The following is a 5,014-nucleotide window of genomic DNA, read 5'->3' on the forward strand; positions in this document are numbered from 1 at the left end:
AATTTTCTTCCGGTAGCGGTTATGAGACATCGCAAAGTTTCTTGATCGTTAGCTTGAATATAAACGTGAAAAATGTGAGTATTTTATTGACGAAGATAATTAAGACTGGATGAAGGCGAAATCGTAATAATGGTAAGTCGTATTGAATTCATCTATAAGTAGAATAGGTTTGATATAAAAGTGACTGTAGAAATGATCAAAATTACGTGACATTTAAGTTAAATATGTTCTTGGTTATGATCGATGGTCATTTTTATCAGGATTGATTAATGATTAATCGAACGTTCTGATTAATTTGATCAATTATTAGTAGATCATCGAGTATGATTGATCGCGATCAATCACTAACAGATTTCACAAAACCTTTTGAAGAAATAACAATCTTACGATTAAATGTCGAAAATCTAACGATCTCTACAATTTCTAAATTTTTTTATATATTAAAAAAGTACTTACAATTATTTCTTTTATAGAAAATTTACAACTTAAAATTAAAAATTCAGAATTTATGAAGAAATTAAAATTTATGAAGAAATATTTTTTAGTTACATTAAGAGTAGAAATATCAAAATATATAATATTAAGGAATAATTATTAATAAATAACTGATATTTTGATCATTCGATGATGGAAATTGATTTAACAAGGCGTGAATATAAATTTAAAGAAACTATCGAGAAAAATCTTTAGATTTACCTCGTGTAACACGAAGTTACTGTGAAAGTTTATCCGCGCGAACCGTCTCGCGAAATTCGCGGTCGTACCACTGCTCTCGCCGATGTTGATGTTCTATGACTCACCCTGTTCTTTCCTCGAAGTAGGAAAACATTTCTATGAGGTGCCGCCATCTGTGACGAACTTCAGACACAAAGCGACTTGCGATCGATCCAACGCAACGGTGCAACGCCATTTCTCGCTTGACTACTCACCACGATTTGTGCCACCTTTCTTTTTTTTCTCTCTTTCCACTTTTCCCCGTCGTTTCCTACGCCATGTGACACCACCGGAAACGTCGAGTATTCGTGGCATATGAAAATTAGGTTGAGAGTTCGGCAGACATTTACGCCTGCTATGAAACTTCTCTTTAGTACATGTTCCAAATATTCTGTTACCTTCAATACCTCACAAATTTATGAATTCCTTTAAAGATCTTTTAAAATATATTGTTACAAAAAAGAAACTAAAAAAATTTCTTGGAAAATATAATCAATTTTTCATCTTTACCATTTAATGAATTTAGAGGGGAAAAATGGTTATAACTATACGCTCTGCTTGTAGTATACTATACCTAGTCTTTAATACTTACCATTTATCATTTAATACTTGTAACATGCTATATGTTGTTACTTGTAATATGCTGTAGTTTTAAACAATAAATCGTTTTTTATTTAAGATTTGTAGTACATTATAATCTTTAGTAATGTATACTGCAATCTTTTTTTTTGTTATATAATCTAATAACTAACCTAATATGATAACAACAGATATGTACTCGAATCAGAAAATTGGTCTTTATAAGACAAAAAAGATTTTTTCTTACAGTGACTGTTTTTGCCTTAAATATTACCTTTTATTTAATTTACTGTATATAATAAACTTCTACAATATAATATAGACTTTGTTTGTAACCTCATACTTTCTTACTTTTCAATTTATGGAGTTGATCAATATGGTTTCCGATCAATTCAAAGTGGGACAAGAAATTATACCTATATCAATAAACTTTTTAACAATTTCTTCAAGTCAAAGAAATTTTTTGACAATAAAAAATCATAATTGTGTTGAAAATAAGCTCAAGGACATAGCAGAGTTAAGTCGATATGGAATGTCGATTGATCGCGAAATGACATAACATGCAACATGTATCAGAAATCGAATATCCGAATCGTATTTTGACTGTAGTAGTATCCGTTAAAAGTGTCGAATTATGACATGGGTGATGAGGGAAAATTGAATCTTTTGGCAGTGTCAAGGGCACACTCTAAATTCAAACCCGTCGTTAGTCTATTTCGAGACATCGTCGAGTTGATTATTTCCTATTTCCGGACTCGAAGTGGCCATCAGAAGTGACAGTGGTGTCGTACCCGTGGCACAGATATCGACAAGAATCGATGGTATGGCCCTTCGATACAATGTAGATAGGATAGGAAAGCGTAACTATTGGAAAATGATCGTAATGTGACTTCCGGTACGCTTTGATAATTTTCTTCGGTGGGCTTGATGGCTTTCAAGAGGGGTTCCGTGCATCGATAAACAACCCCGAGAACCTCGAAATAGAATTCTAAAGATGATCGAACGAATGCCACGGACGAATCAAATTAATTTAACCGATTAATTCCAACCGCCATATTGACAATTATATACATATATGGAATCTTCCTATTAGATAAATAACAGCAGAATTATTAAACTCACTAACATAATGGATTCCACATATTTTTATAAATTATGAAATTAAAAAATTGTAGATTATAAAATTAATACTGAAATTATAGAGCTTAAATGGTTAACCATTTAAGTGTTAAAGACTGTAGTGTACTACAAATACTAAATATTAGATGATTTAAATGACAGAGATTATAGTATATTACAATATAATATATAATACGAAATATAACATAAGTATAATACCTAATAAGTTAAATAACGAATGGCAAGTATTAAAGATTATACAATAATATACCACAAGTAAAATGTATATTTTTGATCATTTCTTTTTTATTTAAATTTATTAAGATGGCAAAGGTCGAAAATTGAAAATATTCGCTTTTAGTGCGTGTATATCTCATTTATCATTCCAAATCCTCAATTATTAGGTGCATTCCATGTATGTGTACTTAAGAATTATACATATACTTGTTATAAATTACAGTTACCTTATTTTATTATATATTACGTATTTACGTTAAATATTGTATATTTAATCTTTCCTTGTTAACTTCATCTGTTCTTTTTTATAAATTTTCAGATAAACAGTAATTAATAATACTCATTTGCAGAAATTATTGGATTGTGAAATAAAAATTAAACCTACGACCGACCTGACCGTTGTTAGAGAGTTTTCACAGAAAAACAATGGAAGGTTAATTAGAAGAGATGCAACCAGGCTGATGAACTCCATTGAACTTTGGTCCTGGGAGTTTGTTGGCTCAATTTAACGCGAAAGGGGCGAGTTTGGAGAAGTTGTCCGTCTTTCCTTTTGAAAGGAAAACGTGCACACCCATCCCGTTCCTACCTTTCTTCAAATCGTGGAACTACAATAGGAGAAACGTTTATTCTTGGCTCTGTTCTCCAACGAATGATTTAATCAGCCTTCGGCTGTAACGATTCTGTTCTTCAATCCTTATCCTTTGTGCCTTGAATCGGGGTCAGATTTTCGACTCTATGTATATGTGTATATGTGTATGTGTGCGCGCTTGTGTAGCGTTATATATTCCATAATTAATGAATTTTTTAATTAAATTTTCAGTTTACTCGTCTATATTCTTTCATTCATTTTAAAATGCAACATCGATTTTTCTTAACAGAAAAGGATGTTTCTGTAAAAAAAGAAGGAAACACGAAATTTCTTTGGAAGTAATTGTTTGTCATAATTTGGCATAGTTCTAATGCATTGAATCTAAGGGAACTTTTTCACGAACGGATTTTCTTCAATAAAGTTATTAATCATAAACTTCATTTGTAAATATCACCAAAAAATCTAAAATCCTTTAGCCGTTCATAATATCCTTTGTTTCATTTCTAGAGCTAAATAAGTTAAGCACGAAAAATTCATAAATGAACTATAGCACCCAGTATTCAATTTTTAAATAGTACTCAATTTTTTTATAAACATACAATAATTTTCAGATAAAGTGATCTGCTCAATAAACACTAATTGTAATCAGGTTTGCAGCATAAACAAAAAGGAGGTCAATGAGATGAGTTTAACAAACCAATCATAGGAAGTGTCAAGGAACTTACGTAGGGTTGTGTGAAAAAAAGACTGGTTTTTGCTTTCTTGTGTTTTTAATAAAGTACTTAAACGTTTAACTTACACGCATACCAACAGCAGGTGACAGGATTAGATTTCAATTAAATAGATTTAGCCCTTTATCGTTTCATTTTTTATCTTTTTCTTTATCCTTTTTTTTCTCTAGATTAGAGGCATTAATGGAACGCCAGCAGGGCCTCTGTTTCCGGCTTCGAACTCAGTCAAAAACACCAGAGAATCCCCTGGTACGATTTTCATAAACAAACTTCGTCACACATTATCGATTCGTTGTCAACTTGATATTTCTTATCGAATCAGTTTACCCTGACTAGGGTAATGTTCTACTACTTTCTCTGTTGAATCTCTTAATTCGCTTAATTCAATCATTTTCACATTTCTTCATTTACATATATCTTCTTTACATTATACATTTGATTAGTCTTAACTCCTTGAGATGGAAGATATTTTATTCAGTAATTAATATCATAGTTCTGATTAGAACTAAAAAGGAGTTAATAAAACTACTTTTTAGATTTATTTCCATTTATATGTTCTTCTTTATATTATATCTACATATGGTTAATCTCCACTCATTGAGATGAAAATCATTTATTCAATAATCAATATCATTGCTCTATTTACAAGTGAAAAGGAGAAATACTTTTGTTTACAGAAACTTTTACACATCTCACCGCTTCGCTCATAATGAGTGAAATCATCCAATAAAATTATCTGACAATTAACATTTATTAATTATTATACTTTTAGTAAACAAAAGGAACACTTCTATCCACAAAATATTTTTACACATCATTTTTACTAATTAATCCTCAACGAGTTAAGCTTTACACTCTGCACTTTCCGCGAAGAAAAAGATACTAAGAAAATCGCTTTTAGAGAAAGTTCCAATTAAATAAATAAAACGAGACATGGTACGAAGAACGCAGTCAATGAGGCCCTCTCTATATACAGAAACGATTCATTCCCTAGATCAGGTCGAAGGGAATGACACTATTTATTCTCTTACATTTTTATCGATTA

At 30.9% G+C, this 5,014-nt stretch overlaps 1 long non-coding RNA gene across 1 annotated transcript in view; it reads left to right on the plus strand.

The window, feature by feature from the left end:
* Positions 1 to 7: 7 nt before the first annotated feature.
* LOC117236220 overlaps positions 8 to 5,014 on the plus strand; it is a 35,347-nt gene continuing 30,340 nt past the window's right edge. Inside the window, exon 1 of the long non-coding RNA XR_004493817.1 lies at positions 8 to 132. This is a non-coding gene — a long non-coding RNA (uncharacterized LOC117236220). The remainder of the gene's footprint in view (positions 133 to 5,014) is intronic.

This window comes from Bombus vosnesenskii, unplaced genomic scaffold (assembly GCF_011952255.1).
Source record: "Bombus vosnesenskii isolate JDL3184/JDL3185 unplaced genomic scaffold, Bvos_JDL3184-5_v1.1 scf7180000013340, whole genome shotgun sequence".
Lineage (NCBI taxonomy): Eukaryota > Metazoa > Arthropoda > Insecta > Hymenoptera > Apidae > Bombus > Bombus vosnesenskii.